The following is a 13,426-nucleotide window of genomic DNA, read 5'->3' as shown; positions in this document are numbered from 1 at the left end:
TATTTTTATTATTTTTTTACCTGCAGCTGATGGCTTGATTTTCTTGGGAGAGATCTTGATATATTCTTCTTCATTCAATACTTTCCTCTATTCTTTTGTTTTTAATTCACAAAGGGCATATTCATCAGATTCTGTCGTCTGCATTATACCTGAATATTTCTGCATTACTGTATTTTATTGATTTGTGCATTCCAGACACAACTTATCAAACTTATGGAAGCATTATGTAATGACATCAGGGTGATATGTCAGGGCTCCTGATTATATGTTTCCTGGATTTAAATGCTGAAATCATTTGAAAAAGACCAAGGATGCCATTCTATCCTTTATTACAGGAAGGGGAAGAGGAAGAACTAAAGTAATTGGTGGTTTTAAATGGTTATCTTCATCTAATATGCTTCTTACAATGTTCATCATTTTTCTGATTTAAACAAAATATACCAAATGGATGGGATTCTGAGGGATTGCTCTCCGATTTTGGTTGCTTTTTGGCAGACATTTCATGACCCAACTAGGTAACATCATCAGTGCTAGAGGGAGTGAGGTTTGCTCTATTTTTATATACTAGTGTGTAGGAAGTTAGCACCCACCCCTCTCCCAGAAAAATGAAATAATGTGGGAAATATTAAAAAGGCAGAATATTATATTTCCCTGGATGAGAAATGGAGAATGTCAAGGTTCCAAATAGCATCCAAAAGTAAATGAGAGTCCAAGGCAAAGTATTACTCAAAGTTCCAATTTATTAAGAGAGCCATGTTGGCACATCTGGGAAAACCCGAATCTGAAAGCTTCCTGGTTTTCCCCACCCAGTTGAAAGTTCATGTGATGGACTGGTGGGGCAAGATCCCACCAGTCCATCACATGGCCCAATCTTCCACTGTCACGCTGGCAGCTTCCACCCATCCAGTTCCGGTCAGGGGCAGAGATGCAAAGACAAAGGATGACCTTGGCTTTCTAGAAAGAATTTTGTTATGGCTACATCGCATCTAACTTCATACAATTCCCTCCTCCCATTTTCCCACAATAGAAAATGCATAGTAGAATAATAGAAAGTGGGGCAGGCCAAATATCCAAAAGAAAAATGGCTGCCGGCCTGACAGAAACATGTTTTAAAGACATAGCAGCTCCCTGCAGCTCCCTGCCCCTCCCCTTCAGTTCCAGGGTGAGGGGATTAAGATATGGCCCTCAGGACATGATAGGATTAGCCTCTGCCCATCTCAGTACATGGCACCTGGGAAGATTACATCACCCAGCAAGGCTCAACCAAGCCTGGGACACAGGACAGCCTACAGAGTTGCCCGCGCATGGCCCCATGGGAGTCTGACAACCAATCAGAATACAAGCTCAAATTCAAAACCCCAGGCACTCTCAGCTTCTCTTCCCTTTTTTTCCCGTTCACCGGTGGTGGGTTTCAAAAATTGTTGGAACCTACTCTGTGGGTGTGGCCTCCTTTGTGGGAGTGGCTTGCCACCCATGTGACTGGATGGGAGTGACTTGCTGCCCATGTGACCAGATATGAAATTATGAATTAGTACTTAGGTCGGTCCAAGTAGCTATTCAGAAGTTAGTGGTTAGAAGCAATCGTAAAGCAAGATATGGAATTAAAACCAGAAATATTTTGTTGGCTATTTGAAAGGGAGTATAATATATATTTAATTTTACACATGTTAGCAGGTGCTGGAATTATGTTTGCACAACGGTGGAAAAACAGAGATATGTAAATGAATAAATATTACAATGTACAGGAATAAATAAATTGACAATTAAAATCAAGAAGGCTTTGAATACTTTTTCACGTGGGATTGGTTTTAGCAATTGCCAACTAACGGAAACAGAAATTAGAAATCCAAAAGTATGAAAGAAAACACCAATTATGTAAGGAAAGGTCCCTAAAATGTATAAGGAAATATTTCTAGATCATTATTAATGCGTAGATAACTGTGGGACATTACACACCCACCAGTGGTGGGTTTCAAAATTTTTTGGAACCTCTTCTGTAGGTGTGGCCTGCTTTCCGGGTCCACTGGTGGAACCTCTTCTAACCGGTTCGGTAGATTTGATGAACCAGTTCTAGCGAATAGGTGCGAACTGGTAGGAACCCACCTCTGCTGTTCACCCAACATCTTCAAGGCATGTGATCCTGTCCACCATTAAAACCATCTTTCCAATCAGCCTCCATGAACCCAGTGTCTCTTCCCCACTTGGAACTGAACCCAGAAGGGCATTTCTTCCAACGCGTGGCTTGCCCTGTTTGTGCTGGTGGAAATGTTCTTGGTGGTTTCTTGATTAAGCTGTTGTTTAATATTGGCTTGTTAGTTTGAGTTGGTCGTTCCTTGACTCCTTGATTGGGAGGAATATTGTTTACTTAATTGTTGATCTAGTGTTAATCTCTGCTCATCTGGGTGTTGCTTGCTGGTATTCTGGTCTTTTTGTTTCCTTTTTGCTTTTCTTGTCTATCTCTTTTGGTATGTAGATGTTATTTATCTCTATGTGTCTATCGATTTGTCTGGATGACAAGCTCCCACACCAGAGAATTCCTGGAAGCCTGGCACTCAAGCCAAATACTTTCAAAAAATCTTTGCAGTAAAACTGCAGGGACTTGTCAATGCAGTCAGCAGGAGGAAGGAGGGAAGGAAGGAAGGAAAGAAAGAAAGAAAGAAAGAAAGAGAGAGAGAGAGAGAGAAAGAAAGAAAGGCAAAGAACAGCAAAAAGAGAAAGCAAGAAAGAGAAAGTAAGTAAGTAAGTAAGGAAGGAAGGAAGAATGAAAGAAAAAGGAAAAAGAATGGAATCTTGCTGTTCTTTAACATGTTAGCTATTTTTTTTCCATATATGTAACATATGAAAAATTTGGTTGCAAATAGATGTAGAAGCTTATAAATTTTGGACCAGCTTTGCAAGGGTCAGGGGGAGGAGAAGCTATTATTATTATTATTGCAATAGATTTGTTACTTCTCAACTAGGGGGAATAATATGTGTTTTTGTCTTTTGTTCTTTTCAATTCACTTTTTAAAAGCATCCTTGCCTAATTTTGCCTCTGTTATATTTTTTCTTTTGGAGTTTGTATTTTAATCTTCTGAATAATGGAAGGAAGGAAGGAAGGAAGGGAGGGAGGGAGGGAGGGAGGGAGGCAGGCTCATCTCCCTTTCAAAGCCGAAGAACCAGCACTGTCCGAAGACGTCTCCGTGGTCATGTGGCTGGCATGACTAAATGTTGAAGGCACATGGGATGCTGTTACCTACCCACCAAAGGTAGTCCCTATTTTTCTACTTGCATTTTTATGTGCTTTCAAACTGCTAGGTTGGCAGAAGCTGGGAAAAGTAACGGGAGCTCACTCCATTACGCGGCGCTATGGATTCGAACCCCCGAACGGCCGACCTTTCTGATCAACAAGCTCAGCGTCTTAGCCATTGAGCCACTGCGTCCCTCCCAGAAAAATATACAGATATAATACAGAGGTGGGTTCCCGCAGTCGCTATTGCTGGTTCACTCAGGAGCATGCTGCGCACGCAATGCTCAGTGCAATAAAAAATGCTCTGCGCATGTGCAGAAGCAAAAAACAAGATGGCAGTGCTTACGGTGCCACCCGGAGAACCTGTGTGTCAGGCCTAGGTCGCTGCCAGTTACGGCGACACAGGCCACCAAACCACTACCAGCTTGGCCGAACCAGTCCAAACCGGTAGGAACCTACCACTGCTGTAATATTATTGGAAAAATGAAACAATTTCCCCCTCCTTCATAGTCTTGTGCAGAGTCAAGTGTCTGGAATATACAAGGTCTTTTCTTCTGAGTAAATTCACACATCGTGGCACGACAAAACCGCACTTGACTAAAGCGCGCCCGATTAAACCGCGTCGCTGACGTCATCAACAGGGCGACAACAGCGAGCGCGGAGAAAGAAGGGTGCTTTAAATAGCGCTTTGAAAGCAAGCCGATTCAAGTTAAGGTAAGGGTTAGGTTTAGGGTTAGGGTTAGGGTTAGGGTTAGCTTTAGGGTTAGGTTAAAGGTTAGGGTTAGGGTTAGGGTTAGGTTAAGGGTTAGGATTAGGTTTAGGGTTAGGTTAAGGGTTAGGTTTAGGGTTAGGTTTAGGGTTAGGTTTAGGGTTAGGTTTAGGGTTAGGTTTAGGGTTAGGTTTAGGGTTAGGTTAAGGGTTAGGGTTAGGGTTAGGGTTAGGGTTAGGGTTAGGTTAAGAGTTAGGATTAGATTTAGGGTTAGGTTAAGGGTTAGGTTTAGGGTTAGGTTTAGGGTTAGGTTAAGGGTTAGGTTAAGGGTTAGGTTTAGGATTAGGTTTAGGGGGGGTTAGGTTTAGGTTTAGGGGTTAATTTTAGGTTTAGCGTTTACAGCGTGCTTCTGTCTCCGCACTGTTGTCGCCCTGTGATGACGTCAGCTATGCGGTTTCGTCGAGCGCGCTTTAGTCGAACGCGGTTTTGTGGTGGAACCTTCACACATAGCACTCTCTGCATGTTCTCCGCTTATTTGCCAGCTGCTAGCTGATAAATGAGACTCCGGTGTGACTGAAGAGTTGAGCCTTGAGCCCATCACTTTGTCTAAAGAAGACAGAAGACACAAGGCTAGGAGGCAAATGACAAGTGACATCCAGGAGGAGACTTGAGTTGTCCTGAGACTGACAGCAAGAAACAGAGTCAACAGAGCCCAGAGCTGTGTGCAGGCAACGGAGAGATTGTCTACAATCTAAGATCAAAGCTAAACCTTGCTTTGAAGTGACTCACCCACGGGGAATCCCCGAGAAAGAGGGAAACAAGATCACCGACGGTGTTAATTGGCAGGGGGGAAAAAATTGCATAGAAACCATGATTGTAAAAGACGTTTGAAGAAAGGGCGGAGAACTCGGCAAGACTTAAAGGGACAAAAATGAGAGCCGAGAATGTACATGTTATTTGAACTCAACCCATCAAGCTGAGAAAGCCCACGTTGGTTTAGAATAGAGCTGGAAGGGACCTTGGAGGTCTTCTAGTCCAACCCCCTGCTCGAGCAGGAGACCCTATGCCTGTGATGGCGAACCTATGACACACATGCCACAAGTGGCACGTGAAGCCATATCTGAGGGGCACGTGAGGTGTTGCCCTATGTCAGCTCCAGCGTGTATGCGCATCCTGGCCAGCTGATTTTCAGCCTTCTGGAGGGTGGGGGAGGCCATTTTCACCCTCCCCAGCTTCAGGAAAACCATCGGAGCCTGTGGACCAGTGGTGGGTTTCAAATTTTTTTAGAACCTCTTCTGTAGGTGTGGCCTGCTTTGTGGGAGTGGCTTGCTGGCCATGTGACTGGGTGGGCGTGGCCAACTTGTAAAATGTGGTGAAACTCACTTAACAACGCTTTTGCTTAGCAACCAACATGTTGGCTCAGAAACTCTGGCATTTGAAGCACGCAAGTCTTAAAGCTGTCAAGTTACAAGACCCTTGCACCCCTAACCCTTTAGAAAAAAAAACCCCAGGGGTGTTCAAACTTGACAGCTTTAAGACTTGTGGACTTCAACTCCCAGAATTCCTCCTCTCGCTCTTCATCTTGATGATGTGCGGACGGGCGGGGGGAGGGAGCTGGAACCGGTTCTAAATGGCACTGTAGATTTGTGGAACCTCTTCTATAGAAGAGCTTAGAACTGGCAGAAACCCACCCCTGCTGTGGATGGTGAAAAAACGATCCCAATGGGCTACCGGAAGTTCAGAAACAAACTTCTGGTAGGCCTGTTCAGCCGTTTTCTGCCCTCCCCAGGCTTCAAGAGGCTTTTTTGAAGCCTGGGGAAGGTTAGGGTTAGGGTTAAATAGCCTAACTGGCCTATCGGAAGTCCAGAGGCTTCTGTGAGGCCTGTGTGCATGCATGGGGAGGGGAGCATGGGGGTGTGTGTTGTGCGCAAATGCACTGGGCAGAGGGCATTGCATTATAAGTGTGGGCATGCACGTACACGCTACCACATGCGCGTGCATCCTTTTGGTACATGAGTAGAAAAATGTTCGCCATCACCTCCCTGTGCCATTTCAGACAAATGGCTATCAAGTCTCTTCTTAAAAACCACCTGTGATGTACAGTGGTGGGATTCAAATAATTTAACAACTGGTTCTCTGTTTGTTTTTTTTAATTGAAAATTTTTAAAAAGCTTTTACAAATATTTACCTCCCCTCCCCCACCCTCCCCACCTGAACTCAACCCCCACAACCTTCCCCCCCCTCGACTTCCCAGAACAAATACAGGGTATAAATCTTTAACAAACATATTCTAAAATAAACTTAAAGAAAGTTAGTATCATCTTTCATTTGAGCTTTAACTCCTCTTTTGTTAGGCTAACTCTAAACAGATTATATTGCTCCTCGCTTTTTCAGTCATAAACTATCTGGAATTTCTTAGTCCCATATTTATTTTGAATGTAATCAATCCATCTTCTCCACTCCAGTTTATATTTCTCATCTGAATGGTCCTTAAAATATGCTGATATTTTAGCCATCTCTGCTAAGTTTGTTACTTTTAGTGTCCATTCTTGAATAGTAGGCAAATCTTCCTTCTTCCAGTATTGCGCCACCAACAGTCTTGCTGCCGTTATTAAGTACAAAATCAAATTAGTCTCTATAACAGTACAATCAGTAGTTATACCTAACAGGAATAACTGAGGGGGAAAACTTTATCCTCTTTTAAAGAATATTTTGCATAATTACTGGTTCTCTGTTTTAATGACCAGCTGGGTAGGAGTGCCTAGGTGGTCATGTGTCTGGATGGGTGCGGCCAACTCAACATCACTCATGTTGAGGGGCATCTCACCTCTCCCAGCCTCTCCTCACCATGCCCTGCCATGCCTCACCCCTCCCCTCCCAGCCACTTTTCATGCCCAGCTACTGACCCTGCCCCTTAGCTGGGTGAGCGGCCTGGCAGTGAGATGAGGAGTGGCTGGGAGGCATAGGGCGAGGTGGGGCCAGGCATGGGGAGGAACGCTACTCAGCCGGTTTGCCAAACTGCACAAAAGGTTAGGTTGCTGACAATGAGGATGTGCAGGTATTTTGGCATGCAGATAATGCCAAGTTATTTGCTGGGGATTCAGATGATTTGCAGTGAATGATGCAGTGATTGTATTATGCAACATGGAAGCTGGACCTGAGAATAAATGTACCACTTTGTGTTTTCAGTGGAAAATTGATTAAAAAGTACAGATTATATATCAATGGTGAAAAACTGGAGAAATTTGTGAATCTGTGTATCTTTGTGAATCCTGCCTGTTCTGACCCCCCCCCTCCGTACGGTGAGTCACGCCGACACAAGGTTACTGTTAGCCAATTTATTCAAAGTAATTACTCACAGACAAGACTTTGACAGCAACCCAGACTCCCACAGATAAGAAATACACACAAGAGCTTCTCCAGCTTTAGTATAACGGTTGTTTCCTGCAAAAGGTCTCCTCCCAAGATCTCTTCTTATATACTCTCTTGGGAGGAGCCTAATCACAACCACCTGGGCCCGATTATCTTCTATGTCTTCATAATTGCTGCAGGCGCTTATCTGCCTGTCTTTGCCTGGTGTCCGAGACCAACTCCCTTATCTCCTCCCCACTGCTCCAGGGCCTGATGTCAGGGAAAAACTTCCTTTGGCTTTCACCACTGCTCCATGCCTCAGGATCCTCCTGGTGGTCAACCAGCCTCTCTGGTCCCTGCTCGGAGTCTGAACCCTACCCAGGGTCCTCCACATCGTCCAGAGCCGACTCATAGGGTCCCTCCCTATCGGAGTCTGTTGGCAGCTCCAACGGTTCCTGCTGGGCCACTACACTGACTTAGGTGTGAAAGCTGACTGGATAACTTTGGACCAATCACTAGGAGATTGGATGATTTGGTATCAGTGACTGTCTCTCAGCCCTATGCACCTCACAAGGATGTTGTGGGGAAAAATGGGTAGAAAGAAGCGCTATTACTTGGCAAGGACATCACCTTGGGTTATGTATAAATAATAATAAAGGTGGGATAAATAAATAAATAAATAAGTGCAGAAATTTTAAAACAGCAATAGCATTTAGACTGATATACCACTTCATAGGGCTTTACAGCCTTCTCTAAATCAGGAGTCCCCAACCTTTCGGATCTCAGGGACCACTAAATTCAGAGTCAGCATATTGCCCCCAACAATCTGGGTCCTCATTTAACCGACCTCACAAGGATGAACAGAATGAAGACATCCTGGTTAAAAGGGGAGTTGAATGCACATGGTCTCTTAACGTGTTGCAAGGAAGGAATGTCCGAAATGGGAAATGGCTGTGTATAATAAGGGACTTCTGTCTGCTTTGTTTTATGGAATTGAAAGTTGGCCATGTCAGGAGAGCCATCAAAGTAAAGCTGAATGGGTTGAGGAGAGGTTGCTTAAGAACTGAGCACAGTCAAGCCAGAGGAGATAAGGTCAAGAATGAATGGGTGATGAATGAAGGCGGTTTGACTGCAGGAAAATGAATGAACCCATAGGAGAGAAACACATTGAGATGGTTGGGTCATTTAAAGAGGATGAATGAGAACTGAATCGTAAAACAAATAGATGAACAAAGAGTGAATGGGCCGAGCGGGGGGGGGGGGGAGGAGGAAACAGAGAAAGTCACACTTGAATGGAGGTGATAAGATCTTCAGGGGGAAAAAAGGAGGTGAGAAGTTTAAAGAACAAAAGGATGGAGATGAATCAATCCAGGGGATGGGACACCAGGGAAAAAAGGATGGTTTTCAAAGATAGGAAAATAGAAGAGGGGACTTGATGGAAATGAGATTTAGCTATGGGATCCCTTTGACTTAGCCCATTAATATCTTTTCCTTCATGTTATTCACTCATCTTCTGTTGCTTAGTGAAATGCTGATCACCTCAAAAGGGACTAATAGCATGGTAACGTTTTGTTTGTCAGGGATGCGGTGGCTCAGTGGCTAAGGCACTGAGCTTGTCGATTAGAAGGTCAGCAATTCAGCGGTTCGAATCCTTAGCACCGTGTAACAGAGTGAGCTCCCGTTACTTCTCCCAGCTTCTGCCAACCTAGCAGTTCGAAAGCATGTAAAAATGCAAGTAGAAAAACAGGAACCACCTTTGGTGGGAAGATAACAGTGTTCTGTGTGCCTTCGACGTTTAGTCATGCCAGCCACATGGCCACAGAGCTCTTTGGCTTTGAAATGAAGATGAGCGCTACCCCCTAGATTTGGGAACGACTAGCACATATGTGTGAGGGGAACCTTTACCTTATTCTATTCTATTCTGTAGCTGATAACCTGATGTTGCCCAGGTATTTATTTATAGAGAGAAAATGAGGGAGCCCCCTGGTGGAGTACTGTGAAGCTGTTCACATGGCAACTCCACTGCGCTGTACAGTAGAAGCCATTTTACAGCAGTACAGTAGAAGCCATTTGAAGGCCCAACAGGCTGTATTGTAACAGAACAGACACTCTGAGGTGTCTTATCCCCACAGTATTTCTTTCCAGAGAGTAAGTCACCTGTGTACCAAGTTTGGTTGAAATTGCTTGAGGCATTCCAGAGTTATGCTGGAACATACACACTCACACTATAGCCCTTTTTATATACTGTATTTTTCGGAGTATAGGTTGCACCTTTTTCCCTCAAAAAAGAGGCTGAAAATCTGGGTCGGTCTTATACACCGAATGCAGCATTTTATGCCTCCTGAAACCTAGTCCCCTTCACCAAAATGGCCGTGCATAGCCTCTAGGAACCTTTCACAGAGCTTCTAGGGGCAGGGGAGGGCAGAAATGAGCAAAAGACAGCCCATTGTTTGCTCAATACCCCCCCATTCCCCCAAGAACACTCTACAAGCCTCCTAAAGGCTATCCATGCCCTGTTTTTTGAAAGAAAAAAAACAGGCCCGTTTCCATGAAAAACGGGCTGTTTTTGGGAGGTTTGCAGAGTGCAAAAACTTTTTTTAAAAAAAAATCGCCTCTTCAAAACCTTGGTGCATCTTATACTCCAGTGCATCTTATATTCTGAAAAATACAGTATATAGATAAAAGAGAGGGGATAAAAAATGTAATAAATAAATAAAAGAAATAAAAGAGACGCCTAGCAGCATTAAAGTGAAAGAAATGAGGGATGACAAAAATAAACACATCCACAGCCATCTCCGTAAGCACCCGAGGCCAGTGACTATGAATCACCTCTCAGGATGCAATGGGAGGGAGAGAGGGAAGCAAAAGAGCAAAGGAGCACACGCTCGCCAGAAGACAGTCTGTCCTTTTAAAGCAAAGCAATGTTTTTGCATTTTTCAGCTGACATAACACTTTCGGAGAGTTGATATACCCAGCGGTGTCAATCCAAGCATTACATCATGTTTGAGTGGAATGGATGGATGTTTGCCCTTGGATGCAGGTGGCTTCCCTTACAGGACCCTGTGGCTGCATAGAAAGATCTGAACATCCCTAAACTTCTGTGTTACAATACAATAGCAGAGTTGGAAGGGACCTTGGAGGTCTTCTAGTCCAACCCCCTGCCTAGGAAGGAAACCTTATACGGTTTCAGACAAATGGCTGTCCAACATCTTCTTAAAGACTTCCAGTGTTGGGGCATTCACAACTTCTGGAGGCAATTTCTGTTCCACTGATTAATTGTTCTGACTGCCAGGAATTTTCTCCTTAGATCTAAGTTGCTTCTCTCCTTGATTAGTTTCCACCCATTGCTTCTTGTCCTGTCCTCATGTGCCCTGGAAAATAGTTTGACTCCCTCTTCTTTGTGGCAACCCCTGAGATATTGGAAGACTGCTATCATGTCTCCCCTAGTCCTTCTTTTCATTAAACTAGACATACCCAGTTCCTGCAACCGTTCTTCATATGTTTTAGTCTCCAGTCCCCTAATCATCTTTGTTGCTCTTCTCTGCACTCTTTCCAGAGTCTCCACATCTTTTCTACATTGTGGTGACCAAAACTGGATGCCGTATTCCAAGTGTGGCCTTACCAAGGCCTTATAAAGTGGTATTAACACTTCACAGGATCTTGATTCTATCCCTCTGTTGATGCAGCCTAGAACTGTGTTGGCTTTTTTGGCAGCTGCTGCACACGGATGGCTCCTATTTAAATGGTTGTCCACTAGGACTCCAATATCCCTCTCACAGTTACTACTGTTGAGCAAGGTACCACATATTCTGTACCAGTTGTTTCATATTGGTGAACCAACAACTAGCGATATCACTGTTTTATTCACTTAGTTTTGTATCTTTAAGTCAGTGTTAATTCTTGGCAATTGTCTGGAACACATCCCTGCAGGGTTGTTTTGGCAAGGTTTTTCAGAAGTGATTTGCCATTGCCTACTTCCTAAAAATGCATTTAGGTTTTTCTGATTAAATTAGCATGATTTTGTTGTCATAGAAATGGCTCAAAATGTTTAGAAAGGGTTAAGGCTGTAACTTTTGTGTGTGTGTGTGTGTGTGTGTGTTCAACTATGCTGAAGGGATCTGGTGGCTCAGTGGCTAAGACACTGCGCTTGTCAATCAGAAAGATCAGCAATTCGGCAGTTCGAATTCCTAGCACCGCGTAACAGAGTGAGCTCCCATTACTTGTCCCAGCTTCTGCTAACCTACCAGTTCGAAAGCATGTAAAAAATGCAAGTATAAAAATAGGAACCAACTTTGATGGGAAGGTGTTCTGACACCCTCCCCCCCTTTCGTACAGTGAGTCACGCCGACACAAGATGACTGTTAGCCAACTTATTCACAGTATTTAACTCACAGACAAGACTTTGGCAGCAACCCAGACTTCCACAGATAAGAAATACACACAAGAGCTTCTCCAGCTTTAGTATAATGGTTGTGTCCTGCAAAAGGTCTCCTCCCAAGGTTTCTTCTTATATACTCTCTTGGGAGGAGCCTAATCACAACCATCTGGGCCCAATTATCTTCGATGTCTCCGTAATTGCTGTCGGCGCTTATCTGCCCGTCTCTGCCTGGCGTCCAGGACCAACTCCCTTAGCTCCTCCCCACTGCTCCAGGGCCTGACATCAGGGACAAACTCCCTTTGGCTTTCACTGCTGCTCCATGCCTCCGGCGCCTCCTGGTGGCCAACCAGCCTCCCTGGTCCCTGCTCGGAGTCTGAACCATGCCCAGGGTCCTCCACATCTTTCAGAGCTGACTCATAGGGTCCCTCGCTATCGGAGTCTGTCAGCAGCTCCAACGGCTCCTCCTGGGCCACAACAGGAAGGTAACAGCATTCCATGCTGGCCACATGACCATGGAGACGTCTTCAGACAGTGCTGGCTCTTCGGCTTAGAAACAGAGATGAACACACAGGGAGTGAGGAATGACTACCACATACTATATGTGCGAGGGAAACCTTTACCTTTATGCTGAAAACCCCCTCAGAAGTTACTACTTTTTTCCTTTCTTTTTTCCTTCTTTCTGCATTTCTCTTCCTCTCTCTATAACTTCCTTAATTTTTGTTTGCATTTGTATTTTACCTGATAATTTTAATAAAATTGAAAAAAAATAGCCCAATGCACGCCTATTTCATCCTCTTTTCTTTGAATTTGCTTTGTCTTCCATCGAATCAAAAACATGAAATTTCCCAGAAAGTGCTTATGGCTTAAAATGTGTGTATTAGTCTGTAGGCTGTTGACTGGAGAGATTGAATATTAAGTGATTCTCCGAGTGATTGAATATTAAGTGGTTCTTTGAGTGATTGACTATTAAGTGATTATTTGAGTGATTGAGTTTTAAATGATTATTTGATTGCCTTGTGTGCTGTTAACCTCTTAAATAAATTGCATTGAGCGGTTATTAATTATAGTCTAATGTTTGAACTCCCGGAATGCATGGGCCTATTTAATAAAACTTTAGTTGAAGTTTAATAGAAAGGGTGATGGGGGAGGCTCCGGTTTGTTACAACGTAGATGTAAGTAAAATTAAATAAAGCAGGATCAGAAGTGGGATTCAGCTGGTTTGGGCTGGTTTGAGAGAACATGATACTAATTTTAAATCTGATTTGCTGAACTGGTAATTGGAAGGACTGGCTGCCCCCCCCCTCCCAGGAGTCTCCACATGGCCCATTCGTTATGCCAGGTAAGTGCAGGGTCCATGCAGAGGCCCTTGGAGGGTGAAAAACAGGCCTCCCAGAAGTCCAGAAATGGGTCTGTTTTCGGCCTCCGAAGGCTTGAGGAAAGCCGCTAGAGTTTGGGCAGGGCAGAAAACGGGTCTCCCATCTGTTTCCTGCCTCCGGAGTCCGGGGAAGGCCATTTTTGCACTCCCGGAGTCTCGAGGAAAACCTCCAGAGCCTGGGGAGAGTGAAAACATTCCCCACTGTGGTGGTGCCGGAGGCCAAGTATGCCACGCTCCCCATAGCCGCACCCACCCAGCAACCAGGCAGAGAACCGGTTGCTCAAATATTTCCATCTCAAAACATGGATAAGTTTAGAATTGGAAAATATGGTATTTTCAAATGAGAGATATAAACTGGAGTGGAGAAGATGGATTGACTATACT

The sequence above is a fragment of the Thamnophis elegans genome, chromosome 5 (assembly GCF_009769535.1).
Source record: "Thamnophis elegans isolate rThaEle1 chromosome 5, rThaEle1.pri, whole genome shotgun sequence".
Taxonomy (NCBI): domain Eukaryota; kingdom Metazoa; phylum Chordata; class Lepidosauria; order Squamata; family Colubridae; genus Thamnophis; species Thamnophis elegans.
Note: the sequence above shows the minus strand (reverse complement) of the source record.